This window comes from Siphateles boraxobius, unplaced genomic scaffold (assembly GCF_051911475.1).
Source record: "Siphateles boraxobius isolate OS27281-9 unplaced genomic scaffold, OSU_SipBor_1 389, whole genome shotgun sequence".
In the NCBI taxonomy this organism is placed as follows: Eukaryota; Metazoa; Chordata; class Actinopteri; order Cypriniformes; family Leuciscidae; genus Siphateles; species Siphateles boraxobius.
The window spans coordinates 137263-157785 of record NW_027509018.1 but is presented as its reverse complement, the minus strand read 5'-3'; the positions used below and the strand labels follow the sequence as shown (position 1 = coordinate 157785).

The 20523-nt window shown below is 41.7% G+C and overlaps 61 non-coding genes across 61 annotated transcripts; all 61 read left to right on the top strand.

The window, feature by feature from the left end:
- Positions 1-86: 86 nt before the first annotated feature.
- LOC143703765 (5S ribosomal RNA) lies at positions 87-205 on the top strand. Its single transcript, XR_013191361.1, has one exon. It is a non-coding gene; the product is annotated as a 5S ribosomal RNA (ribosomal RNA).
- Positions 206-366: 161 nt separating this feature from the next.
- On the top strand, positions 367-485 carry LOC143703764 (5S ribosomal RNA). Its single transcript, XR_013191360.1, has one exon. It is a non-coding gene; the product is annotated as a 5S ribosomal RNA (ribosomal RNA).
- A 161-nt stretch (positions 486-646) lies between these two features.
- LOC143703763 (5S ribosomal RNA) lies at positions 647-765 on the top strand. Its single transcript, XR_013191359.1, has one exon. It is a non-coding gene; the product is annotated as a 5S ribosomal RNA (ribosomal RNA).
- Positions 766-927: 162 nt separating this feature from the next.
- On the top strand, positions 928-1046 carry LOC143703762 (5S ribosomal RNA). Its single transcript, XR_013191358.1, has one exon. It is a non-coding gene; the product is annotated as a 5S ribosomal RNA (ribosomal RNA).
- A 370-nt stretch (positions 1047-1416) lies between these two features.
- On the top strand, positions 1417-1535 carry LOC143703760 (5S ribosomal RNA). Its single transcript, XR_013191357.1, has one exon. It is a non-coding gene; the product is annotated as a 5S ribosomal RNA (ribosomal RNA).
- A 361-nt stretch (positions 1536-1896) lies between these two features.
- LOC143703758 (5S ribosomal RNA) lies at positions 1897-2015 on the top strand. Its single transcript, XR_013191355.1, has one exon. It is a non-coding gene; the product is annotated as a 5S ribosomal RNA (ribosomal RNA).
- Positions 2016-2177: 162 nt separating this feature from the next.
- Positions 2178-2296, top strand: LOC143703757 (5S ribosomal RNA). The gene has a single exon (XR_013191354.1). It is a non-coding gene; the product is annotated as a 5S ribosomal RNA (ribosomal RNA).
- Positions 2297-2458: 162 nt separating this feature from the next.
- LOC143703769 (5S ribosomal RNA) lies at positions 2459-2577 on the top strand. Its single transcript, XR_013191365.1, has one exon. It is a non-coding gene; the product is annotated as a 5S ribosomal RNA (ribosomal RNA).
- Positions 2578-2739: 162 nt separating this feature from the next.
- Positions 2740-2858, top strand: LOC143703756 (5S ribosomal RNA). Its single transcript, XR_013191353.1, has one exon. It is a non-coding gene; the product is annotated as a 5S ribosomal RNA (ribosomal RNA).
- Positions 2859-3021: 163 nt separating this feature from the next.
- LOC143703755 (5S ribosomal RNA) lies at positions 3022-3140 on the top strand. The gene has a single exon (XR_013191352.1). It is a non-coding gene; the product is annotated as a 5S ribosomal RNA (ribosomal RNA).
- Positions 3141-3511: 371 nt separating this feature from the next.
- LOC143703754 (5S ribosomal RNA) lies at positions 3512-3630 on the top strand. The gene has a single exon (XR_013191351.1). It is a non-coding gene; the product is annotated as a 5S ribosomal RNA (ribosomal RNA).
- A 169-nt stretch (positions 3631-3799) lies between these two features.
- Positions 3800-3918, top strand: LOC143703753 (5S ribosomal RNA). The gene has a single exon (XR_013191350.1). It is a non-coding gene; the product is annotated as a 5S ribosomal RNA (ribosomal RNA).
- A 162-nt stretch (positions 3919-4080) lies between these two features.
- LOC143703752 (5S ribosomal RNA) lies at positions 4081-4199 on the top strand. The gene has a single exon (XR_013191349.1). It is a non-coding gene; the product is annotated as a 5S ribosomal RNA (ribosomal RNA).
- A 163-nt stretch (positions 4200-4362) lies between these two features.
- LOC143703837 (5S ribosomal RNA) lies at positions 4363-4481 on the top strand. The gene has a single exon (XR_013191429.1). It is a non-coding gene; the product is annotated as a 5S ribosomal RNA (ribosomal RNA).
- Positions 4482-4643: 162 nt separating this feature from the next.
- LOC143703751 (5S ribosomal RNA) lies at positions 4644-4762 on the top strand. The gene has a single exon (XR_013191348.1). It is a non-coding gene; the product is annotated as a 5S ribosomal RNA (ribosomal RNA).
- Positions 4763-5134: 372 nt separating this feature from the next.
- LOC143703750 (5S ribosomal RNA) lies at positions 5135-5253 on the top strand. Its single transcript, XR_013191347.1, has one exon. It is a non-coding gene; the product is annotated as a 5S ribosomal RNA (ribosomal RNA).
- A 162-nt stretch (positions 5254-5415) lies between these two features.
- Positions 5416-5534, top strand: LOC143703749 (5S ribosomal RNA). The gene has a single exon (XR_013191346.1). It is a non-coding gene; the product is annotated as a 5S ribosomal RNA (ribosomal RNA).
- Positions 5535-5696: 162 nt separating this feature from the next.
- On the top strand, positions 5697-5815 carry LOC143703747 (5S ribosomal RNA). Its single transcript, XR_013191344.1, has one exon. It is a non-coding gene; the product is annotated as a 5S ribosomal RNA (ribosomal RNA).
- A 162-nt stretch (positions 5816-5977) lies between these two features.
- Positions 5978-6096, top strand: LOC143703746 (5S ribosomal RNA). Its single transcript, XR_013191343.1, has one exon. It is a non-coding gene; the product is annotated as a 5S ribosomal RNA (ribosomal RNA).
- Positions 6097-6258: 162 nt separating this feature from the next.
- On the top strand, positions 6259-6377 carry LOC143703744 (5S ribosomal RNA). Its single transcript, XR_013191342.1, has one exon. It is a non-coding gene; the product is annotated as a 5S ribosomal RNA (ribosomal RNA).
- A 372-nt stretch (positions 6378-6749) lies between these two features.
- Positions 6750-6868, top strand: LOC143703743 (5S ribosomal RNA). Its single transcript, XR_013191341.1, has one exon. It is a non-coding gene; the product is annotated as a 5S ribosomal RNA (ribosomal RNA).
- A 374-nt stretch (positions 6869-7242) lies between these two features.
- Positions 7243-7361, top strand: LOC143703742 (5S ribosomal RNA). The gene has a single exon (XR_013191340.1). It is a non-coding gene; the product is annotated as a 5S ribosomal RNA (ribosomal RNA).
- Positions 7362-7523: 162 nt separating this feature from the next.
- LOC143703741 (5S ribosomal RNA) lies at positions 7524-7642 on the top strand. Its single transcript, XR_013191339.1, has one exon. It is a non-coding gene; the product is annotated as a 5S ribosomal RNA (ribosomal RNA).
- Positions 7643-7804: 162 nt separating this feature from the next.
- Positions 7805-7923, top strand: LOC143703740 (5S ribosomal RNA). The gene has a single exon (XR_013191338.1). It is a non-coding gene; the product is annotated as a 5S ribosomal RNA (ribosomal RNA).
- Positions 7924-8085: 162 nt separating this feature from the next.
- LOC143703739 (5S ribosomal RNA) lies at positions 8086-8204 on the top strand. The gene has a single exon (XR_013191337.1). It is a non-coding gene; the product is annotated as a 5S ribosomal RNA (ribosomal RNA).
- A 371-nt stretch (positions 8205-8575) lies between these two features.
- Positions 8576-8694, top strand: LOC143703738 (5S ribosomal RNA). The gene has a single exon (XR_013191336.1). It is a non-coding gene; the product is annotated as a 5S ribosomal RNA (ribosomal RNA).
- A 362-nt stretch (positions 8695-9056) lies between these two features.
- Positions 9057-9175, top strand: LOC143703737 (5S ribosomal RNA). Its single transcript, XR_013191335.1, has one exon. It is a non-coding gene; the product is annotated as a 5S ribosomal RNA (ribosomal RNA).
- Positions 9176-9337: 162 nt separating this feature from the next.
- On the top strand, positions 9338-9456 carry LOC143703735 (5S ribosomal RNA). Its single transcript, XR_013191333.1, has one exon. It is a non-coding gene; the product is annotated as a 5S ribosomal RNA (ribosomal RNA).
- Positions 9457-9619: 163 nt separating this feature from the next.
- On the top strand, positions 9620-9738 carry LOC143703768 (5S ribosomal RNA). Its single transcript, XR_013191364.1, has one exon. It is a non-coding gene; the product is annotated as a 5S ribosomal RNA (ribosomal RNA).
- A 162-nt stretch (positions 9739-9900) lies between these two features.
- Positions 9901-10019, top strand: LOC143703734 (5S ribosomal RNA). Its single transcript, XR_013191332.1, has one exon. It is a non-coding gene; the product is annotated as a 5S ribosomal RNA (ribosomal RNA).
- A 162-nt stretch (positions 10020-10181) lies between these two features.
- LOC143703733 (5S ribosomal RNA) lies at positions 10182-10300 on the top strand. The gene has a single exon (XR_013191331.1). It is a non-coding gene; the product is annotated as a 5S ribosomal RNA (ribosomal RNA).
- Positions 10301-10671: 371 nt separating this feature from the next.
- On the top strand, positions 10672-10790 carry LOC143703732 (5S ribosomal RNA). Its single transcript, XR_013191330.1, has one exon. It is a non-coding gene; the product is annotated as a 5S ribosomal RNA (ribosomal RNA).
- Positions 10791-10959: 169 nt separating this feature from the next.
- Positions 10960-11078, top strand: LOC143703731 (5S ribosomal RNA). The gene has a single exon (XR_013191329.1). It is a non-coding gene; the product is annotated as a 5S ribosomal RNA (ribosomal RNA).
- Positions 11079-11240: 162 nt separating this feature from the next.
- Positions 11241-11359, top strand: LOC143703730 (5S ribosomal RNA). Its single transcript, XR_013191328.1, has one exon. It is a non-coding gene; the product is annotated as a 5S ribosomal RNA (ribosomal RNA).
- Positions 11360-11522: 163 nt separating this feature from the next.
- LOC143703836 (5S ribosomal RNA) lies at positions 11523-11641 on the top strand. Its single transcript, XR_013191428.1, has one exon. It is a non-coding gene; the product is annotated as a 5S ribosomal RNA (ribosomal RNA).
- A 162-nt stretch (positions 11642-11803) lies between these two features.
- On the top strand, positions 11804-11922 carry LOC143703728 (5S ribosomal RNA). The gene has a single exon (XR_013191327.1). It is a non-coding gene; the product is annotated as a 5S ribosomal RNA (ribosomal RNA).
- A 373-nt stretch (positions 11923-12295) lies between these two features.
- Positions 12296-12414, top strand: LOC143703727 (5S ribosomal RNA). The gene has a single exon (XR_013191326.1). It is a non-coding gene; the product is annotated as a 5S ribosomal RNA (ribosomal RNA).
- A 162-nt stretch (positions 12415-12576) lies between these two features.
- On the top strand, positions 12577-12695 carry LOC143703726 (5S ribosomal RNA). The gene has a single exon (XR_013191325.1). It is a non-coding gene; the product is annotated as a 5S ribosomal RNA (ribosomal RNA).
- A 162-nt stretch (positions 12696-12857) lies between these two features.
- Positions 12858-12976, top strand: LOC143703725 (5S ribosomal RNA). The gene has a single exon (XR_013191324.1). It is a non-coding gene; the product is annotated as a 5S ribosomal RNA (ribosomal RNA).
- Positions 12977-13138: 162 nt separating this feature from the next.
- On the top strand, positions 13139-13257 carry LOC143703723 (5S ribosomal RNA). The gene has a single exon (XR_013191322.1). It is a non-coding gene; the product is annotated as a 5S ribosomal RNA (ribosomal RNA).
- A 169-nt stretch (positions 13258-13426) lies between these two features.
- Positions 13427-13545, top strand: LOC143703722 (5S ribosomal RNA). The gene has a single exon (XR_013191321.1). It is a non-coding gene; the product is annotated as a 5S ribosomal RNA (ribosomal RNA).
- A 363-nt stretch (positions 13546-13908) lies between these two features.
- LOC143703721 (5S ribosomal RNA) lies at positions 13909-14027 on the top strand. The gene has a single exon (XR_013191320.1). It is a non-coding gene; the product is annotated as a 5S ribosomal RNA (ribosomal RNA).
- A 362-nt stretch (positions 14028-14389) lies between these two features.
- On the top strand, positions 14390-14508 carry LOC143703720 (5S ribosomal RNA). Its single transcript, XR_013191319.1, has one exon. It is a non-coding gene; the product is annotated as a 5S ribosomal RNA (ribosomal RNA).
- A 162-nt stretch (positions 14509-14670) lies between these two features.
- Positions 14671-14789, top strand: LOC143703719 (5S ribosomal RNA). Its single transcript, XR_013191318.1, has one exon. It is a non-coding gene; the product is annotated as a 5S ribosomal RNA (ribosomal RNA).
- Positions 14790-14952: 163 nt separating this feature from the next.
- Positions 14953-15071, top strand: LOC143703718 (5S ribosomal RNA). Its single transcript, XR_013191317.1, has one exon. It is a non-coding gene; the product is annotated as a 5S ribosomal RNA (ribosomal RNA).
- Positions 15072-15233: 162 nt separating this feature from the next.
- LOC143703717 (5S ribosomal RNA) lies at positions 15234-15352 on the top strand. The gene has a single exon (XR_013191316.1). It is a non-coding gene; the product is annotated as a 5S ribosomal RNA (ribosomal RNA).
- Positions 15353-15513: 161 nt separating this feature from the next.
- Positions 15514-15632, top strand: LOC143703716 (5S ribosomal RNA). Its single transcript, XR_013191315.1, has one exon. It is a non-coding gene; the product is annotated as a 5S ribosomal RNA (ribosomal RNA).
- A 162-nt stretch (positions 15633-15794) lies between these two features.
- LOC143703715 (5S ribosomal RNA) lies at positions 15795-15913 on the top strand. Its single transcript, XR_013191314.1, has one exon. It is a non-coding gene; the product is annotated as a 5S ribosomal RNA (ribosomal RNA).
- Positions 15914-16076: 163 nt separating this feature from the next.
- On the top strand, positions 16077-16195 carry LOC143703714 (5S ribosomal RNA). Its single transcript, XR_013191313.1, has one exon. It is a non-coding gene; the product is annotated as a 5S ribosomal RNA (ribosomal RNA).
- A 371-nt stretch (positions 16196-16566) lies between these two features.
- On the top strand, positions 16567-16685 carry LOC143703712 (5S ribosomal RNA). The gene has a single exon (XR_013191311.1). It is a non-coding gene; the product is annotated as a 5S ribosomal RNA (ribosomal RNA).
- Positions 16686-17048: 363 nt separating this feature from the next.
- LOC143703711 (5S ribosomal RNA) lies at positions 17049-17167 on the top strand. The gene has a single exon (XR_013191310.1). It is a non-coding gene; the product is annotated as a 5S ribosomal RNA (ribosomal RNA).
- Positions 17168-17329: 162 nt separating this feature from the next.
- Positions 17330-17448, top strand: LOC143703710 (5S ribosomal RNA). The gene has a single exon (XR_013191309.1). It is a non-coding gene; the product is annotated as a 5S ribosomal RNA (ribosomal RNA).
- Positions 17449-17611: 163 nt separating this feature from the next.
- On the top strand, positions 17612-17730 carry LOC143703709 (5S ribosomal RNA). The gene has a single exon (XR_013191308.1). It is a non-coding gene; the product is annotated as a 5S ribosomal RNA (ribosomal RNA).
- A 162-nt stretch (positions 17731-17892) lies between these two features.
- On the top strand, positions 17893-18011 carry LOC143703708 (5S ribosomal RNA). The gene has a single exon (XR_013191307.1). It is a non-coding gene; the product is annotated as a 5S ribosomal RNA (ribosomal RNA).
- Positions 18012-18174: 163 nt separating this feature from the next.
- LOC143703707 (5S ribosomal RNA) lies at positions 18175-18293 on the top strand. The gene has a single exon (XR_013191306.1). It is a non-coding gene; the product is annotated as a 5S ribosomal RNA (ribosomal RNA).
- A 162-nt stretch (positions 18294-18455) lies between these two features.
- LOC143703706 (5S ribosomal RNA) lies at positions 18456-18574 on the top strand. Its single transcript, XR_013191305.1, has one exon. It is a non-coding gene; the product is annotated as a 5S ribosomal RNA (ribosomal RNA).
- A 162-nt stretch (positions 18575-18736) lies between these two features.
- LOC143703705 (5S ribosomal RNA) lies at positions 18737-18855 on the top strand. Its single transcript, XR_013191304.1, has one exon. It is a non-coding gene; the product is annotated as a 5S ribosomal RNA (ribosomal RNA).
- Positions 18856-19017: 162 nt separating this feature from the next.
- On the top strand, positions 19018-19136 carry LOC143703704 (5S ribosomal RNA). The gene has a single exon (XR_013191303.1). It is a non-coding gene; the product is annotated as a 5S ribosomal RNA (ribosomal RNA).
- A 371-nt stretch (positions 19137-19507) lies between these two features.
- On the top strand, positions 19508-19626 carry LOC143703702 (5S ribosomal RNA). The gene has a single exon (XR_013191302.1). It is a non-coding gene; the product is annotated as a 5S ribosomal RNA (ribosomal RNA).
- Positions 19627-19988: 362 nt separating this feature from the next.
- Positions 19989-20107, top strand: LOC143703700 (5S ribosomal RNA). Its single transcript, XR_013191300.1, has one exon. It is a non-coding gene; the product is annotated as a 5S ribosomal RNA (ribosomal RNA).
- A 162-nt stretch (positions 20108-20269) lies between these two features.
- LOC143703699 (5S ribosomal RNA) lies at positions 20270-20388 on the top strand. The gene has a single exon (XR_013191299.1). It is a non-coding gene; the product is annotated as a 5S ribosomal RNA (ribosomal RNA).
- Positions 20389-20523: the final 135 nt, after the last annotated feature.

Sequence of the window (20523 nt, the reverse complement as noted above, 5' to 3'; positions counted from 1 at the left end):
GAGCTTGAGTTTTTTCAAAAGTTGTTCTTAGTTTTCTTCACTAATGGTCTAACCTTTTAAATAGCCCAATTTTGGCAGCAGTTTTAGCTTACGGCCATACCACCTTGGGCACGCCCGATCTCGTCTGATCTCGGAAGCTAAGCAGGGTCGGGCCTGGTTAGTACTTGGATGGGAGACCGCCTGGGAATACCAGGTGCTGTAAGCTTTTAAAAAAAAAAAAAGAGTGCCTGAGCTTCAAAAAGCCTTAAAAAGTCTCTGAGATTCTTCAGAAAGCATGAAAGAGTTTGAGTTTTTTCAAAAGTTGTTCTTAGTTTTCTTCACTAATGGTCTAACCTTTTAAATAGCCCAATTTTGGCAGCAGTATTCGCTTACGGCCATACCACCTTGGGCACGCCCGATCTCGTCTGATCTCGGAAGCTAAGCAGGGTCGGGCCTGGTTAGTACTTGGATGGGAGACCGCCTGGGAATACCAGGTGCTGTAAGCTTTTAAAAAAAAAAAAAGAGTGCCTGAGCTTCAAAAAGCCTTAAAAAGTCTCTGAGATTCTTCAGAAAGCATGAAAGAGTTTGAGTTTTTTCAAAAGTTGTTCTTAGTTTTCTTCACTAATGGTCTAACCTTTTAAATAGCCCAATTTTGGCAGCAGTATTCGCTTACGGCCATACCACCTTGGGCACGCCCGATCTCGTCTGATCTCGGAAGCTAAGCAGGGTCGGGCCTGGTTAGTACTTGGATGGGAGACCGCCTGGGAATACCAGGTGCTGTAAGCTTTTAAAAAAAAAAAAAAGAGTGCCTGAGCTTCAAAAAGCCTTAAAAAGTCTCTGAGATTCTTCAGAAAGCATGAAAGAGTTTGAGTTTTTTCAAAAGTTGTTCTTAGTTTTCTTCACTAATGGTCTAACCTTTTAAATAGCCCAATTTTGGCAGCAGTATTCGCTTACGGCCATACCACCTTGGGCACGCCCGATCTCGTCTGATCTCGGAAGCTAAGCAGGGTCGGGCCTGGTTAGTACTTGGATGGGAGACCGCCTGGGAATACCAGGTGCTGTAAGCTTTTAAAAAAAAAAAAAAAAAAAAAAGAGTGCCTGAGCTTCAAAAAGCCTTAAAAAGTCTCTGAGATTCTTCAGAAAGCATGAAAGAGTTTGAGTTTTTTCAAAAGTTCTTCTTAGTCTTCTTCACTAATGGTCTAAGCTTTTAAATAAGGCCTGGTTAGTACTTGGATGGGAGGCCGCATGGGAATACTAGGTGTTGTAAGCTTTTTTAAGAAAAAAAAAAAAGAGTCCCTGAGCTTCTTCAAAAAGCCTTAAAAAGTCTCTGAGATTCTTCAGAAAGCATGAAAGAGCTTGAGTTTTTTCAAAAGTTGTTCTTAGTTTTCTTCACTAATGGTCTAACCTTTTAATAGCCCAATTTTGGCAGCAGTTTTAGCTTACGGCCATACCACCTTGGGCACGCCCGATCTCGTCTGATCTCGGAAGCTAAGCAGGGTCGGGCCTGGTTAGTACTTGGATGGGAGACCGCCTGGGAATACCAGGTGCTGTAAGCTTTTAAAAAAAAAAAAAGAGTGCCTGAGCTTCAAAAAGCCTTAAAAAGTCTCTGAGATTCTTCAGAAAGCATGAAAGAGTTTGAGTTTTTTCAAAAGTTCTTCTTAGTCTTCTTCACTAATGGTCTAAGCTTTTAAATAAGGCCTGGTTAGTACTTGGATGGGAGGCCGCATGGGAATACTAGGTGTTGTAAGCTTTTTTAAGAAAAAAAAAAAGAGTCCCTGAGCTTCTTCAAAAAGCCTTAAAAAGTCTCTGAGATTCTTCAGAAAGCATGAAAGAGCTTGAGTTTTTTCAAAAGTTGTTCTTAGTTTTCTTCACTAATGGTCTAACCTTTTAAATAGCCCAATTTTGGCAGCAGTTTTAGCTTACGGCCATACCACCTTGGGCACGCCCGATCTCGTCTGATCTCGGAAGCTAAGCAGGGTCGGGCCTGGTTAGTACTTGGATGGGAGACCGCCTGGGAATACCAGGTGCTGTAAGCTTTTAAAAAAAAAAAAAAGAGTGCCTGAGCTTCAAAAAGCCTTAAAAAGTCTCTGAGATTCTTCAGAAAGCATGAAAGAGTTTGAGTTTTTTCAAAAGTTGTTCTTAGTTTTCTTCACTAATGGTCTAACCTTTTAAATAGCCCAATTTTGGCAGCAGTATTCGCTTACGGCCATACCACCTTGGGCACGCCCGATCTCGTCTGATCTCGGAAGCTAAGCAGGGTCGGGCCTGGTTAGTACTTGGATGGGAGACCGCCTGGGAATACCAGGTGCTGTAAGCTTTTAAAAAAAAAAAAAAGAGTGCCTGAGCTTCAAAAAGCCTTAAAAAGTCTCTGAGATTCTTCAGAAAGCATGAAAGAGTTTGAGTTTTTTCAAAAGTTGTTCTTAGTTTTCTTCACTAATGGTCTAACCTTTTAAATAGCCCAATTTTGGCAGCAGTATTCGCTTACGGCCATACCACCTTGGGCACGCCCGATCTCGTCTGATCTCGGAAGCTAAGCAGGGTCGGGCCTGGTTAGTACTTGGATGGGAGCCCGCCTGGGAATACCAGGTGCTGTAAGCTTTTAAAAAAAAAAAAAAGAGTGCCTGAGCTTCAAAAAGCCTTAAAAAGTCTCTGAGATTCTTCAGAAAGCATGAAAGAGTTTGAGTTTTTTCAAAAGTTGTTCTTAGTTTTCTTCACTAATGGTCTAACCTTTTAAATAGCCCAATTTTGGCAGCAGTATTCGCTTACGGCCATACCACCTTGGGCACGCCCGATCTCGTCTGATCTCGGAAGCTAAGCAGGGTCGGGCCTGGTTAGTACTTGGATGGGAGACCGCCTGGGAATACCAGGTGCTGTAAGCTTTTAAAAAAAAAAAAAAGAGTGCCTGAGCTTCAAAAAAGCCTTAAAAAGTCTCTGAGATTCTTCAGAAAGCATGAAAGAGTTTGAGTTTTTTCAAAAGTTGTTCTTAGTTTTCTTCACTAATGGTCTAACCTTTTAAATAGCCCAATTTTGGCAGCAGTATTCGCTTACGGCCATACCACCTTGGGCACGCCCGATCTCGTCTGATCTCGGAAGCTAAGCAGGGTCGGGCCTGGTTAGTACTTGGATGGGAGACCGCCTGGGAATACCAGGTGCTGTAAGCTTTTAAAAAAAAAAAAAAAAAAAAAAGAGTGCCTGAGCTTCAAAAAGCCTTAAAAAGTCTCTGAGATTCTTCAGAAAGCATGAAAGAGTTTGAGTTTTTTCAAAAGTTCTTCTTAGTCTTCTTCACTAATGGTCTAAGCTTTTAAATAAGGCCTGGTTAGTACTTGGATGGGAGGCCGCATGGGAATACTAGGTGTTGTAAGCTTTTTTAAGAAAAAAAAAAAAGAGTCCCTGAGCTTCTTCAAAAAGCCTTAAAAAGTCTCTGAGATTCTTCAGAAAGCATGAAAGAGCTTGAGTTTTTTCAAAAGTTGTTCTTAGTTTTCTTCACTAATGGTCTAACCTTTTAAATAGCCCAATTTTGGCAGCAGTTTTAGCTTACGGCCATACCACCTTGGGCACGCCCGATCTCGTCTGATCTCGGAAGCTAAGCAGGGTCGGGCCTGGTTAGTACTTGGATGGGAGACCGCCTGGGAATACCAGGTGCTGTAAGCTTTTAAAAAAAAAAAAAAAAAAAAAGAGTGCCTGAGCTTCAAAAAGCCTTAAAAAGTCTCTGAGATTCTTCAGAAAGCATGAAAGAGTTTGAGTTTTTTCAAAAGTTGTTCTTAGTTTTCTTCACTAATGGTCTAACCTTTTAAATAGCCCAATTTTGGCAGCAGTATTCGCTTACGGCCATACCACCTTGGGCACGCCCGATCTCGTCTGATCTCGGAAGCTAAGCAGGGTCGGGCCTGGTTAGTACTTGGATGGGAGACCGCCTGGGAATACCAGGTGCTGTAAGCTTTTAAAAAAAAAAAAAAGAGTGCCTGAGCTTCAAAAAGCCTTAAAAAGTCTCTGAGATTCTTCAGAAAGCATGAAAGAGTTTGAGTTTTTTCAAAAGTTGTTCTTAGTTTTCTTCACTAATGGTCTAACCTTTTAAATAGCCCAATTTTGGCAGCAGTATTCGCTTACGGCCATACCACCTTGGGCACGCCCGATCTCGTCTGATCTCGGAAGCTAAGCAGGGTCGGGCCTGGTTAGTACTTGGATGGGAGACCGCCTGGGAATACCAGGTGCTGTAAGCTTTTAAAAAAAAAAAAAAAGAGTGCCTGAGCTTCAAAAAGCCTTAAAAAGTCTCTGAGATTCTTCAGAAAGCATGAAAGAGTTTGAGTTTTTTCAAAAGTTGTTCTTAGTTTTCTTCACTAATGGTCTAACCTTTTAAATAGCCCAATTTTGGCAGCAGTATTCGCTTACGGCCATACCACCTTGGGCACGCCCCATCTCGTCTGATCTCGGAAGCTAAGCAGGGTCGGGCCTGGTTAGTACTTGGATGGGAGACCGCCTGGGAATACCAGGTGCTGTAAGCTTTTTAAAAAAAAAAAAAGAGTGCCTGAGCTTCAAAAAGCCTTAAAAAGTCTCTGAGATTCTTCAGAAAGCATGAAAGAGTTTGAGTTTTTTCAAAAGTTGTTCTTAGTTTTCTTCACTAATGGTCTAACCTTTTAAATAGCCCAATTTTGGCAGCACTATTCGCTTACGGCCATACCACCTTGGGCACGCCCGATCTCGTCTGATCTCGGAAGCTAAGCAGGGTCGGGCCTGGTTAGTACTTGGATGGGAGACCGCCTGGGAATACCAGGTGCTGTAAGCTTTTTAAAAAAAAAAAAAAAAAAAAAAGAGTGCCTGAGCTTCAAAAAGCCTTAAAAAGTCTCTGAGATTCTTCAGAAAGCATGAAAGAGTTTGAGTTTTTTCAAAAGTTCTTCTTAGTCTTCTTCACTAATGGTCTAAGCTTTTAAATAAGGCCTGGTTAGTACTTGGATGGGAGGCCGCATGGGAATACTAGGTGTTGTAAGCTTTTTTAAGAAAAAAAAAAAAGAGTCCCTGAGCTTCTTCAAAAAGCCTTAAAAAGTCTCTGAGATTCTTCAGAAAGCATGAAAGAGCTTGAGTTTTTTCAAAAGTTGTTCTTAGTTTTCTTCACTAATGGTCTAACCTTTTAAATAGCCCAATTTTGGCAGCAGTTTTAGCTTACGGCCATACCACCTTGGGCACGCCCGATCTCGTCTGATCTCGGAAGCTAAGCAGGGTCGGGCCTGGTTAGTACTTGGATGGGAGACCGCCTGGGAATACCAGGTGCTGTAAGCTTTTAAAAAAAAAAAAAAGAGTGCCTGAGCTTCAAAAAGCCTTAAAAAGTCTCTGAGATTCTTCAGAAAGCATGAAAGAGTTTGAGTTTTTTCAAAAGTTGTTCTTAGTTTTCTTCACTAATGGTCTAACCTTTTAAATAGCCCAATTTTGGCAGCAGTATTCGCTTACGGCCATACCACCTTGGGCACGCCCGATCTCGTCTGATCTCGGAAGCTAAGCAGGGTCGGGCCTGGTTAGTACTTGGATGGGAGACCGCCTGGGAATACCAGGTGCTGTAAGCTTTTAAAAAAAAAAAAAAGAGTGCCTGAGCTTCAAAAAGCCTTAAAAAGTCTCTGAGATTCTTCAGAAAGCATGAAAGAGTTTGAGTTTTTTCAAAAGTTGTTCTTAGTTTTCTTCACTAATGGTCTAACCTTTTAAATAGCCCAATTTTGGCAGCAGTATTCGCTTACGGCCATACCACCTTGGGCACGCCCGATCTCGTCTGATCTCGGAAGCTAAGCAGGGTCGGGCCTGGTTAGTACTTGGATGGGAGACCGCCTGGGAATACCAGGTGCTGTAAGCTTTTAAAAAAAAAAAAAAGAGTGCCTGAGCTTCAAAAAGCCTTAAAAAGTCTCTGAGATTCTTCAGAAAGCATGAAAGAGTTTGAGTTTTTTCAAAAGTTGTTCTTAGTTTTCTTCACTAATGGTCTAACCTTTTAAATAGCCCAATTTTGGCAGCAGTATTCGCTTACGGCCATACCACCTTGGGCACGCCCGATCTCGTCTGATCTCGGAAGCTAAGCAGGGTCGGGCCTGGTTAGTACTTGGATGGGAGACCGCCTGGGAATACCAGGTGCTGTAAGCTTTTAAAAAAAAAAAAAAGAGTGCCTGAGCTTCAAAAAGCCTTAAAAAGTCTCTGAGATTCTTCAGAAAGCATGAAAGAGTTTGAGTTTTTTCAAAAGTTGTTCTTAGTTTTCTTCACTAATGGTCTAACCTTTTAAATAGCCCAATTTTGGCAGCAGTATTCGCTTACGGCCATACCACCTTGGGCACGCCCGATCTCGTCTGATCTCGGAAGCTAAGCAGGGTCGGGCCTGGTTAGTACTTGGATGGGAGACCGCCTGGGAATACCAGGTGCTGTAAGCTTTTAAAAAAAAAAAAAAAAAAAAAAAGAGTGCCTGAGCTTCAAAAAGCCTTAAAAAGTCTCTGAGATTCTTCAGAAAGCATGAAAGAGTTTGAGTTTTTTCAAAAGTTCTTCTTAGTCTTCTTCACTAATGGTCTAAGCTTTTAAATAAGGCCTGGTTAGTACTTGGATGGGAGGCCGCATGGGAATACTAGGTGTTGTAAGCTTTTTTAAGAAAAAAAAAAAAGAGTCCCTGAGCTTCTTCAAAAAGCCTTAAAAAGTCTCTGAGATTCTTCAGAAAGCATGAAAGAGCTTGAGTTTTTTCAAAAGTTGTTCTTAGTTTTCTTCACTAATGGTCTAACCTTTTAAATAGCCCAATTTTGGCAGCAGTTTTAGCTTACGGCCATACCACCTTGGGCACGCCCGATCTCGTCTGATCTCGGAAGCTAAGCAGGGTCGGGCCTGGTTAGTACTTGGATGGGAGACCGCCTGGGAATACCAGGTGCTGTAAGCTTTTAAAAAAAAAAAAAAAAAAAAAAAAGAGTGCCTGAGCTTCAAAAAGCCTTAAAAAGTCTCTGAGATTCTTCAGAAAGCATGAAAGAGTTTGAGTTTTTTCAAAAGTTCTTCTTAGTCTTCTTCACTAATGGTCTAAGCTTTTAAATAAGGCCTGGTTAGTACTTGGATGGGAGGCCGCATGGGAATACTAGGTGTTGTAAGCTTTTTTAAGAAAAAAAAAAAAAGAGTCCCTGAGCTTCTTCAAAAAGCCTTAAAAAGTCTCTGAGATTCTTCAGAAAGCATGAAAGAGCTTGAGTTTTTTCAAAAGTTGTTCTTAGTTTTCTTCACTAATGGTCTAACCTTTTAAATAGCCCAATTTTGGCAGCAGTTTTAGCTTACGGCCATACCACCTTGGGCACGCCCGATCTCGTCTGATCTCGGAAGCTAAGCAGGGTCGGGCCTGGTTAGTACTTGGATGGGAGACCGCCTGGGAATACCAGGTGCTGTAAGCTTTTAAAAAAAAAAAAAAGAGTGCCTGAGCTTCAAAAAGCCTTAAAAAGTCTCTGAGATTCTTCAGAAAGCATGAAAGAGTTTGAGTTTTTTCAAAAGTTGTTCTTAGTTTTCTTCACTAATGGTCTAACCTTTTAAATAGCCCAATTTTGGCAGCAGTATTCGCTTACGGCCATACCACCTTGGGCACGCCCGATCTCGTCTGATCTCGGAAGCTAAGCAGGGTCGGGCCTGGTTAGTACTTGGATGGGAGACCGCCTGGGAATACCAGGTGCTGTAAGCTTTTAAAAAAAAAAAAAAGAGTGCCTGAGCTTCAAAAAGCCTTAAAAAGTCTCTGAGATTCTTCAGAAAGCATGAAAGAGTTTGAGTTTTTTCAAAAGTTGTTCTTAGTTTTCTTCACTAATGGTCTAACCTTTTAAATAGCCCAATTTTGGCAGCAGTATTCGCTTACGGCCATACCACCTTGGGCACGCCCGATCTCGTCTGATCTCGGAAGCTAAGCAGGGTCGGGCCTGGTTAGTACTTGGATGGGAGACCGCCTGGGAATACCAGGTGCTGTAAGCTTTTAAAAAAAAAAAAAAGAGTGCCTGAGCTTCAAAAAGCCTTAAAAAGTCTCTGAGATTCTTCAGAAAGCATGAAAGAGTTTGAGTTTTTTCAAAAGTTGTTCTTAGTTTTCTTCACTAATGGTCTAACCTTTTAAATAGCCCAATTTTGGCAGCAGTATTCGCTTACGGCCATACCACCTTGGGCACGCCCGATCTCGTCTGATCTCGGAAGCTAAGCAGGGTCGGGCCTGGTTAGTACTTGGATGGGAGACCGCCTGGGAATACCAGGTGCTGTAAGCTTTTAAAAAAAAAAAAAAAAAAAAAAGAGTGCCTGAGCTTCAAAAAGCCTTAAAAAGTCTCTGAGATTCTTCAGAAAGCATGAAAGAGTTTGAGTTTTTTCAAAAGTTCTTCTTAGTCTTCTTCACTAATGGTCTAAGCTTTTAAATAAGGCCTGGTTAGTACTTGGATGGGAGGCCGCATGGGAATACTAGGTGTTGTAAGCTTTTTTAAGAAAAAAAAAAAAGAGTCCCTGAGCTTCTTCAAAAAGCCTTAAAAAGTCTCTGAGATTCTTCAGAAAGCATGAAAGAGCTTGAGTTTTTTCAAAAGTTGTTCTTAGTTTTCTTCACTAATGGTCTAACCTTTTAAATAGCCCAATTTTGGCAGCAGTTTTAGCTTACGGCCATACCACCTTGGGCACGCCCGATCTCGTCTGATCTCGGAAGCTAAGCAGGGTCGGGCCTGGTTAGTACTTGGATGGGAGACCGCCTGGGAATACCAGGTGCTGTAAGCTTTTAAAAAAAAAAAAAAGAGTGCCTGAGCTTCAAAAAGCCTTAAAAAGTCTCTGAGATTCTTCAGAAAGCATGAAAGAGTTTGAGTTTTTTCAAAAGTTCTTCTTAGTCTTCTTCACTAATGGTCTAAGCTTTTAAATAAGGCCTGGTTAGTACTTGGATGGGAGGCCGCATGGGAATACTAGGTGTTGTAAGCTTTTTTAAGAAAAAAAAAAAGAGTCCCTGAGCTTCTTCAAAAAGCCTTAAAAAGTCTCTGAGATTCTTCAGAAAGCATGAAAGAGCTTGAGTTTTTTCAAAAGTTGTTCTTAGTTTTCTTCACTAATGGTCTAACCTTTTAAATAGCCCAATTTTGGCAGCAGTTTTAGCTTACGGCCATACCACCTTGGGCACGCCCGATCTCGTCTGATCTCGGAAGCTAAGCAGGGTCGGGCCTGGTTAGTACTTGGATGGGAGACCGCCTGGGAATACCAGGTGCTGTAAGCTTTTAAAAAAAAAAAAAAGAGTGCCTGAGCTTCAAAAAGCCTTAAAAAGTCTCTGAGATTCTTCAGAAAGCATGAAAGAGTTTGAGTTTTTTCAAAAGTTGTTCTTAGTTTTCTTCACTAATGGTCTAACCTTTTAAATAGCCCAATTTTGGCAGCAGTATTCGCTTACGGCCATACCACCTTGGGCACGCCCGATCTCGTCTGATCTCGGAAGCTAAGCAGGGTCGGGCCTGGTTAGTACTTGGATGGGAGACCGCCTGGGAATACCAGGTGCTGTAAGCTTTTAAAAAAAAAAAAAAAGAGTGCCTGAGCTTCAAAAAGCCTTAAAAAGTCTCTGAGATTCTTCAGAAAGCATGAAAGAGTTTGAGTTTTTTCAAAAGTTGTTCTTAGTTTTCTTCACTAATGGTCTAACCTTTTAAATAGCCCAATTTTGGCAGCAGTATTCGCTTACGGCCATACCACCTTGGGCACGCCCGATCTCGTCTGATCTCGGAAGCTAAGCAGGGTCGGGCCTGGTTAGTACTTGGATGGGAGCCCGCCTGGGAATACCAGGTGCTGTAAGCTTTTAAAAAAAAAAAAAAGAGTGCCTGAGCTTCAAAAAGCCTTAAAAAGTCTCTGAGATTCTTCAGAAAGCATGAAAGAGTTTGAGTTTTTTCAAAAGTTGTTCTTAGTTTTCTTCACTAATGGTCTAACCTTTTAAATAGCCCAATTTTGGCAGCAGTATTCGCTTACGGCCATACCACCTTGGGCACGCCCGATCTCGTCTGATCTCGGAAGCTAAGCAGGGTCGGGCCTGGTTAGTACTTGGATGGGAGACCGCCTGGGAATACCAGGTGCTGTAAGCTTTTAAAAAAAAAAAAAAGAGTGCCTGAGCTTCAAAAAGCCTTAAAAAGTCTCTGAGATTCTTCAGAAAGCATGAAAGAGTTTGAGTTTTTTCAAAAGTTGTTCTTAGTTTTCTTCACTAATGGTCTAACCTTTTAAATAGCCCAATTTTGGCAGCAGTATTCGCTTACGGCCATACCACCTTGGGCACGCCCGATCTCGTCTGATCTCGGAAGCTAAGCAGGGTCGGGCCTGGTTAGTACTTGGATGGGAGACCGCCTGGGAATACCAGGTGCTGTAAGCTTTTAAAAAAAAAAAAAAAAAAAAAAGAGTGCCTGAGCTTCAAAAAGCCTTAAAAAGTCTCTGAGATTCTTCAGAAAGCATGAAAGAGTTTGAGTTTTTTCAAAAGTTCTTCTTAGTCTTCTTCACTAATGGTCTAAGCTTTTAAATAAGGCCTGGTTAGTACTTGGATGGGAGGCCGCATGGGAATACTAGGTGTTGTAAGCTTTTTTAAGAAAAAAAAAAAAGAGTCCCTGAGCTTCTTCAAAAAGCCTTAAAAAGTCTCTGAGATTCTTCAGAAAGCATGAAAGAGCTTGAGTTTTTTCAAAAGTTGTTCTTAGTTTTCTTCACTAATGGTCTAACCTTTTAAATAGCCCAATTTTGGCAGCAGTTTTAGCTTACGGCCATACCACCTTGGGCACGCCCGATCTCGTCTGATCTCGGAAGCTAAGCAGGGTCGGGCCTGGTTAGTACTTGGATGGGAGACCGCCTGGGAATACCAGGTGCTGTAAGCTTTTAAAAAAAAAAAAAAAAAAAAAGAGTGCCTGAGCTTCAAAAAGCCTTAAAAAGTCTCTGAGATTCTTCAGAAAGCATGAAAGAGTTTGAGTTTTTTCAAAAGTTGTTCTTAGTTTTCTTCACTAATGGTCTAACCTTTTAAATAGCCCAATTTTGGCAGCAGTATTCGCTTACGGCCATACCACCTTGGGCACGCCCGATCTCGTCTGATCTCGGAAGCTAAGCAGGGTCGGGCCTGGTTAGTACTTGGATGGGAGACCGCCTGGGAATACCAGGTGCTGTAAGCTTTTAAAAAAAAAAAAAAGAGTGCCTGAGCTTCAAAAAGCCTTAAAAAGTCTCTGAGATTCTTCAGAAAGCATGAAAGAGTTTGAGTTTTTTCAAAAGTTGTTCTTAGTTTTCTTCACTAATGGTCTAACCTTTTAAATAGCCCAATTTTGGCAGCAGTATTCGCTTACGGCCATACCACCTTGGGCACGCCCGATCTCGTCTGATCTCGGAAGCTAAGCAGGGTCGGGCCTGGTTAGTACTTGGATGGGAGACCGCCTGGGAATACCAGGTGCTGTAAGCTTTTAAAAAAAAAAAAAAAGAGTGCCTGAGCTTCAAAAAGCCTTAAAAAGTCTCTGAGATTCTTCAGAAAGCATGAAAGAGTTTGAGTTTTTTCAAAAGTTGTTCTTAGTTTTCTTCACTAATGGTCTAACCTTTTAAATAGCCCAATTTTGGCAGCAGTATTCGCTTACGGCCATACCACCTTGGGCACGCCCCATCTCGTCTGATCTCGGAAGCTAAGCAGGGTCGGGCCTGGTTAGTACTTGGATGGGAGACCGCCTGGGAATACCAGGTGCTGTAAGCTTTTTAAAAAAAAAAAAAGAGTGCCTGAGCTTCAAAAAGCCTTAAAAAGTCTCTGAGATTCTTCAGAAAGCATGAAAGAGTTTGAGTTTTTTCAAAAGTTGTTCTTAGTTTTCTTCACTAATGGTCTAACCTTTTAAATAGCCCAATTTTGGCAGCACTATTCGCTTACGGCCATACCACCTTGGGCACGCCCGATCTCGTCTGATCTCGGAAGCTAAGCAGGGTCGGGCCTGGTTAGTACTTGGATGGGAGACCGCCTGGGAATACCAGGTGCTGTAAGCTTTTTAAAAAAAAAAAAAAAAAAAAAAAGAGTGCCTGAGCTTCAAAAAGCCTTAAAAAGTCTCTGAGATTCTTCAGAAAGCATGAAAGAGTTTGAGTTTTTTCAAAAGTTCTTCTTAGTCTTCTTCACTAATGGTCTAAGCTTTTAAATAAGGCCTGGTTAGTACTTGGATGGGAGGCCGCATGGGAATACTAGGTGTTGTAAGCTTTTTTAAGAAAAAAAAAAAAGAGTCCCTGAGCTTCTTCAAAAAGCCTTAAAAAGTCTCTGAGATTCTTCAGAAAGCATGAAAGAGCTTGAGTTTTTTCAAAAGTTGTTCTTAGTTTTCTTCACTAATGGTCTAACCTTTTAAATAGCCCAATTTTGGCAGCAGTTTTAGCTTACGGCCATACCACCTTGGGCACGCCCGATCTCGTCTGATCTCGGAAGCTAAGCAGGGTCGGGCCTGGTTAGTACTTGGATGGGAGACCGCCTGGGAATACCAGGTGCTGTAAGCTTTTAAAAAAAAAAAAAAGAGTGCCTGAGCTTCAAAAAGCCTTAAAAAGTCTCTGAGATTCTTCAGAAAGCATGAAAGAGTTTGAGTTTTTTCAAAAGTTGTTCTTAGTTTTCTTCACTAATGGTCTAACCTTTTAAATAGCCCAATTTTGGCAGCAGTATTCGCTTACGGCCATACCACCTTGGGCACGCCCGATCTCGTCTGATCTCGGAAGCTAAGCAGGGTCGGGCCTGGTTAGTACTTGGATGGGAGACCGCCTGGGAATACCAGGTGCTGTAAGCTTTTAAAAAAAAAAAAAAGAGTGCCTGAGCTTCAAAAAGCCTTAAAAAGTCTCTGAGATTCTTCAGAAAGCATGAAAGAGTTTGAGTTTTTTCAAAAGTTGTTCTTAGTTTTCTTCACTAATGGTCTAACCTTTTAAATAGCCCAATTTTGGCAGCAGTATTCGCTTACGGCCATACCACCTTGGGCACGCCCGATCTCGTCTGATCTCGGAAGCTAAGCAGGGTCGGGCCTGGTTAGTACTTGGATGGGAGACCGCCTGGGAATACCAGGTGCTGTAAGCTTTTAAAAAAAAAAAAAAGAGTGCCTGAGCTTCAAAAAGCCTTAAAAAGTCTCTGAGATTCTTCAGAAAGCATGAAAGAGTTTGAGTTTTTTCAAAAGTTGTTCTTAGTTTTCTTCACTAATGGTCTAACCTTTTAAATAGCCCAATTTTGGCAGCAGTATTCGCTTACGGCCATACCACCTTGGGCACGCCCGATCTCGTCTGATCTCGGAAGCTAAGCAGGGTCGGGCCTGGTTAGTACTTGGATGGGAGACCGCCTGGGAATACCAGGTGCTGTAAGCTTTTAAAAAAAAAAAAAAAAAAAAAGAGTGCCTGAGCTTCAAAAAGCCTTAAAAAGTCTCTGAGATTCTTCAGAAAGCATGAAAGAGTTTGAGTTTTTTCAAAAGTTGTTCTTAGTTTTCTTCACTAATGGTCTAACCTTTTAAATAGCCCAATTTTGGCAGCAGTATTCGCTTACGGCCATACCACCTTGGGCACGCCCGATCTCGTCTGATCTCGGAAGCTAAGCAGGGTCGGGCCTGGTTAGTACTTGGATGGGAGACCGCCTGGGAATACCAGGTGCTGTAAGCTTTTAAAAAAAAAAAAAAGAGTGCCTGAGCTTCAAAAAGCCTTAAAAAGTCTCTGAGATTCTTCAGAAAGCATGAAAGAGTTTGAGTTTTTTCAAAAGTTCTTCTTAGTCTTCTTCACTAATGGTCTAAGCTTTTAAATAAGGCCTGGTTAGTACTTGGATGGGAGGCCGCATGGGAATACTAGGTGTTGTAAGCTTTTTTAAGAAAAAAAAAAAAGAGTCCCTGAGCTTCTTCAAAAAGCCTTAAAAAGTCTCTGAGATTCTTCAGAAAGCATGAAAGAGCTTGAGTTTTTTCAAAAGTTGTTCTTAGTTTTCTTCACTAATGGTCTAACCTTTTAAATAGCCCAATTTTGGCAGCAGTTTTAGCTTACGGCCATACCACCTTGGGCACGCCCGATCTCGTCTGATCTCGGAAGCTAAGCAGGGTCGGGCCTGGTTAGTACTTGGATGGGAGACCGCCTGGGAATACCAGGTGCTGTAAGCTTTTAAAAAAAAAAAAAAGAGTGCCTGAGCTTCAAAAAGCCTTAAAAAGTCTCTGAGATTCTTCAGAAAGCATGAAAGAGTTTGAGTTTTTTCAAAAGTTCTTCTTAGTCTTCTTCACTAATGGTCTAAGCTTTTAAATAAGGCCTGGTTAGTACTTGGATGGGAGGCCGCATGGGAATACTAGGTGTTGTAAGCTTTTTTAAGAAAAAAAAAAAGAGTCCCTGAGCTTCTTCAAAAAGCCTTAAAAAGTCTCTGAGATTCTTCAGAAAGCATGAAAGAGCTTGAGTTTTTTCAAAAGTTGTTCTTAGTTTTCTTCACTAATGGTCTAACCTTTTAAATAGCCCAATTTTGGCAGCAGTTTTAGCTTACGGCCATACCACCTTGGGCACGCCCGATCTCGTCTGATCTCGGAAGCTAAGCAGGGTCGGGCCTGGTTAGTACTTGGATGGGAGACCGCCTGGGAATACCAGGTGCTGTAAGCTTTTAAAAAAAAAAAAAAGAGTGCCTGAGCTTCAAAAAGCCTTAAAAAGTCTCTGAGATTCTTCAGAAAGCATGAAAGAGTTTGAGTTTTTTCAAAAGTTGTTCTTAGTTTTCTTCACTAATGGTCTAACCTTTTAAATAGCCCAATTTTGGCAGCAGTATTCGCTTACGGCCATACCACCTTGGGCACGCCCGATCTCGTCTGATCTCGGAAGCTAAGCAGGGTCGGGCCTGGTTAGTACTTGGATGGGAGACCGCCTGGGAATACCAGGTGCTGTAAGCTTTTAAAAAAAAAAAAAAAGAGTGCCTGAGCTTCAAAAAGCCTTAAAAAGTCTCTGAGATTCTTCAGAAAGCATGAAAGAGTTTGAGTTTTTTCAAAAGTTGTTCTTAGTTTTCTTCACTAATGGTCTAACCTTTTAAATAGCCCAATTTTGGCAGCAGTATTCGCTTACGGCCATACCACCTTGGGCACGCCCGATCTCGTCTGATCTCGGAAGCTAAGCAGGGTCGGGCCTGGTTAGTACTTGGATGGGAGACCGCCTGGGAATACCAGGTGCTGTAAGCTTTTAAAAAAAAAAAAAAGAGTGCCTGAGCTTCAAAAAGCCTTAAAAAGTCTCTGAGATTCTTCAGAAAGCATGAAAGAGTTTGAGTTTTTTCAAAAGTTGTTCTTAGTTTTCTTCACTAATGGTCTAACCTTTTAAATAGCCCAATTTTGGCAGCAGTATTCGCTTACGGCCATACCACCTTGGGCACGCCCGATCTCGTCTGATCTCGGAAGCTAAGCAGGGTCGGGCCTGGTTAGTACTTGGATGGGAGACCGCCTGGGAATACCAGGTGCTGTAAGCTTTTAAAAAAAAAAAAAGAGTGCCTGAGCTTCAAAAAGCCTTAAAAAGTCTCTGAGATTCTTCAGAAAGCATGAAAGAGTTTGAGTTTTTTCAAAAGTTGTTCTTAGTTTTCTTCACTAATGGTCTAACCTTTTAAATAGCCCAATTTTGGCAGCAGTATTCGCTTACGGCCATACCACCTTGGGCACGCCCGATCTCGTCTGATCTCGGAAGCTAAGCAGGGTCGGGCCTGGTTAGTACTTGGATGGGAGACCGCCTGGGAATACCAGGTGCTGTAAGCTTTTTAAAAAAAAAAAAAGAGTGCCTGAGCTTCAAAAAGCCTTAAAAAGTCTCTGAGATTCTTCAGAAAGCATGAAAGAGTTTGAGTTTTTTCAAAAGTTGTTCTTAGTTTTCTTCACTAATGGTCTAACCTTTTAAATAGCCCAATTTTGGCAGCAGTATTCGCTTACGGCCATACCACCTTGGGCACGCCCGATCTCGTCTGATCTCGGAAGCTAAGCAGGGTCGGGCCTGGTTAGTACTTGGATGGGAGACCGCCTGGGAATACCAGGTGCTGTAAGCTTTTTAAAAAAAAAAAAAAGAGTGCCTGAGCTTCAAAAAGCCTTAAAAAGTCTCTGAGATTCTTCAGAAAGCATGAAAGAGTTTGAGTTTTTTCAAAAGTTGTTCTTAGTTTTCTTCACTAATGGTCTAACCTTTTAAATAGCCCAATTTTGGCAGCAGTATTCGCTTACGGCCATACCACCTTGGGCACGCCCGATCTCGTCTGATCTCGGAAGCTAAGCAGGGTCGGGCCTGGTTAGTACTTGGATGGGAGACCGCCTGGGAATACCAGGTGCTGTAAGCTTTTAAAAAAAAAAAAAAAAAAAAAAGAGTGCCTGAGCTTCAAAAAGCCTTAAAAAGTCTCTGAGATTCTTCAGAAAGCATGAAAGAGTTTGAGTTTTTTCAAAAGTTCTTCTTAGTCTTCTTCACTAATGGTCTAAGCTTTTAAATAAGGCCTGGTTAGTACTTGGATGGGAGGCCGCATGGGAATACTAGGTGTTGTAAGCTTTTTTAAGAAAAAAAAAAAAGAGTCCCTGAGCTTCTTCAAAAAGCCTTAAAAAGTCTCTGAGATTCTTCAGAAAGCATGAAAGAGCTTGAGTTTTTTCAAAAGTTGTTCTTAGTTTTCTTCACTAATGGTCTAACCTTTTAAATAGCCCAATTTTGGCAGCAGTTTTAGCTTACGGCCATACCACCTTGGGCACGCCCGATCTCGTCTGATCTCGGAAGCTAAGCAGGGTCGGGCCTGGTTAGTACTTGGATGGGAGACCGCCTGGGAATACCAGGTGCTGTAAGCTTTTAAAAAAAAAAAAAAGAGTGCCTGAGCTTCAAAAAGCCTTAAAAAGTCTCTGAGATTCTTCAGAAAGCATGAAAGAGTTTGAGTTTTTTCAAAAGTTCTTCTTAGTCTTCTTCACTAATGGTCTAAGCTTTTAAATAAGGCCTGGTTAGTACTTGGATGGGAGGCCGCATGGGAATACTAGGTGTTGTAAGCTTTTTTAAGAAAAAAAAAAAAGAGTCCCTGAGCTTCTTCAAAAAGCCTTAAAAAGTCTCTGAGATTCTTCAGAAAGCATGAAAGAGCTTGAGTTTTTTCAAAAGTTGTTCTTAGTTTTCTTCACTAATGGTCTAACCTTTTAAATAGCCCAATTTTGGCAGCAGTTTTAGCTTACGGCCATACCACCTTGGGCACGCCCGATCTCGTCTGATCTCGGAAGCTAAGCAGGGTCGGGCCTGGTTAGTACTTGGATGGGAGACCGCCTGGGAATACCAGGTGCTGTAAGCTTTTAAAAAAAAAAAAAAGAGTGCCTGAGCTTCAAAAAGCCTTAAAAAGTCTCTGAGATTCTTCAGAAAGCATGAAAGAGTTTGAGTTTTTTCAAAAGTTGTTCTTAGTTTTCTTCACTAATGGTCTAACCTTTTAAATAGCCCAATTTTGGCAGCAGTATTCGCTTACGGCCATACCACCTTGGGCACGCCCGATCTCGTCTGATCTCGGAAGCTAAGCAGGGTCGGGCCTGGTTAGTACTTGGATGGGAGACCGCCTGGGAATACCAGGTGCTGTAAGCTTTTAAAAAAAAAAAAAAAGAGTGCCTGAGCTTCAAAAAGCCTTAAAAAGTCTCTGAGATTCTTCAGAAAGCATGAAAGAGTTTGAGTTTTTTCAAAAGTTGTTCTTAGTTTTCTTCACTAATGGTCTAACCTTTTAAATAGCCCAATTTTGGCAGCAGTATTCGCTTACGGCCATACCACCTTGGGCACGCCCGATCTCGTCTGATCTCGGAAGCTAAGCAGGGTCGGGCCTGGTTAGTACTTGGATGGGAGACCGCCTGGGAATACCAGGTGCTGTAAGCTTTTAAAAAAAAAAAAAAGAGTGCCTGAGCTTCAAAAAGCCTTAAAAAGTCTCTGAGATTCTTCAGAAAGCATGAAAGAGTTTGAGTTTTTTCAAAAGTTGTTCTTAGTTTTCTTCACTAATGGTCTAACCTTTTAAATAGCCCAATTTTGGCAGCAGTATTCGCTTACGGCCATACCACCTTGGGCACGCCCGATCTCGTCTGATCTCGGAAGCTAAGCAGGGTCGGGCCTGGTTAGTACTTGGATGGGAGACCGCCTGGGAATACCAGGTGCTGTAAGCTTTTAAAAAAAAAAAAAAAGAGTGCCTGAGCTTCAAAAAGCCTTAAAAAGTCTCTGAGATTCTTCAGAAAGCATGAAAGAGTTTGAGTTTTTTCAAAAGTTGTTCTTAGTTTTCTTCACTAATGGTCTAACCTTTTAAATAGCCCAATTTTGGCAGCAGTATTCGCTTACGGCCATACCACCTTGGGCACGCCCGATCTCGTCTGATCTCGGAAGCTAAGCAGGGTCGGGCCTGGTTAGTACTTGGATGGGAGACCGCCTGGGAATACCAGGTGCTGTAAGCTTTTAAAAAAAAAAAAAAGAGTGCCTGAGCTTCAAAAAGCCTTAAAAAGTCTCTGAGATTCTTCAGAAAGCATGAAAGAGTTTGAGTTTTTTCAAAAGTTGTTCTTAGTTTTCTTCACTAATGGTCTAACCTTTTAAATAGCCCAATTTTGGCAGCAGTATTCGCTTACGGCCATACCACCTTGGGCACGCCCGATCTCGTCTGATCTCGGAAGCTAAGCAGGGTCGGGCCTGGTTAGTACTTGGATGGGAGACCGCCTGGGAATACCAGGTGCTGTAAGCTTTTAAAAAAAAAAAAAAGAGTGCCTGAGCTTCAAAAAGCCTTAAAAAGTCTCTGAGATTCTTCAGAAAGCATGAAAGAGTTTGAGTTTTTTCAAAAGTTGTTCTTAGTTTTCTTCACTAATGGTCTAACCTTTTAAATAGCCCAATTTTGGCAGCAGTATTCGCTTACGGCCATACCACCTTGGGCACGCCCGATCTCGTCTGATCTCGGAAGCTAAGCAGGGTCGGGCCTGGTTAGTACTTGGATGGGAGACCGCCTGGGAATACCAGGTGCTGTAAGCTTTTAAAAAAAAAAAAAAGAGTGCCTGAGCTTCAAAAAGCCTTAAAAAGTCTCTGAGATTCTTCAGAAAGCATGAAAGAGTTTGAGTTTTTTCAAAAGTTGTTCTTAGTTTTCTTCACTAATGGTCTAACCTTTTAAATAGCCCAATTTTGGCAGCAGTATTCGCTTACGGCCATACCACCTTGGGCACGCCCGATCTCGTCTGATCTCGGAAGCTAAGCAGGGTCGGGCCTGGTTAGTACTTGGATGGGAGACCGCCTGGGAATACCAGGTGCTGTAAGCTTTTAAAAAAAAAAAAAAAAAAAAAAGAGTGCCTGAGCTTCAAAAAGCCTTAAAAAGTCTCTGAGATTCTTCAGAAAGCATGAAAGAGTTTGAGTTTTTTCAAAAGTTCTTCTTAGTCTTCTTCACTAATGGTCTAAGCTTTTAAATAAGGCCTGGTTAGTACTTGGATGGGAGGCCGCATGGGAATACTAGGTGTTGTAAGCTTTTTTAAGAAAAAAAAAAAAGAGTCCCTGAGCTTCTTCAAAAAGCCTTAAAAAGTCTCTGAGATTCTTCAGAAAGCATGAAAGAGCTTGAGTTTTTTCAAAAGTTGTTCTTAGTTTTCTTCACTAATGGTCTAACCTTTTAAATAGCCCAATTTTGGCAGCAGTTTTAGCTTACGGCCATACCACCTTGGGCACGCCCGATCTCGTCTGATCTCGGAAGCTAAGCAGGGTCGGGCCTGGTTAGTACTTGGATGGGAGACCGCCTGGGAATACCAGGTGCTGTAAGCTTTTAAAAAAAAAAAAAGAGTGCCTGAGCTTCAAAAAGCCTTAAAAAGTCTCTGAGATTCTTCAGAAAGCATGAAAGAGTTTGAGTTTTTTCAAAAGTTCTTCTTAGTCTTCTTCACTAATGGTCTAAGCTTTTAAATAAGGCCTGGTTAGTACTTGGATGGGAGGCCGCATGGGAATACTAGGTGTTGTAAGCTTTTTTAAGAAAAAAAAAAAAGAGTCCCTGAGCTTCTTCAAAAAGCCTTAAAAAGTCTCTGAGATTCTTCAGAAAGCATGAAAGAGCTTGAGTTTTTTCAAAAGTTGTTCTTAGTTTTCTTCACTAATGGTCTAACCTTTTAGATAGCCCAATTTTGGCAGCAGTTTTAGCTTACGGCCATACCACCTTGGGCACGCCCGATCTCGTCTGATCTCGGAAGCTAAGCAGGGTCGGGCCTGGTTAGTACTTGGATGGGAGACCGCCTGGGAATACCAGGTGCTGTAAGCTTTTAAAAAAAAAAAAAAGAGTGCCTGAGCTTCAAAAAGCATTAAAAAGTCTCTGAGATTCTTCAGAAAGCATGAAAGAGTTTGAGTTTTTTCAAAAGTTGTTCTTAGTTTTCTTCACTAATGGTCTAACCTTTTAAATAGCCCAATTTTGGCAGCAGTATTCGCTTACGGCCATACCACCTTGGGCACGCCCGATCTCGTCTGATCTCGGAAGCTAAGCAGGGTCGGGCCTGGTTAGTACTTGGATGGGAGACCGCCTGGGAATACCAGGTGCTGTAAGCTTTTAAAAAAAAAAAAAAAGAGTGCCTGAGCTTCAAAAAGCCTTAAAAAGTCTCTGAGATTCTTCAGAAAGCATGAAAGAGTTTGAGTTTTTTCAAAAGTTGTTCTTAGTTTTCTTCACTAATGGTCTAACCTTTT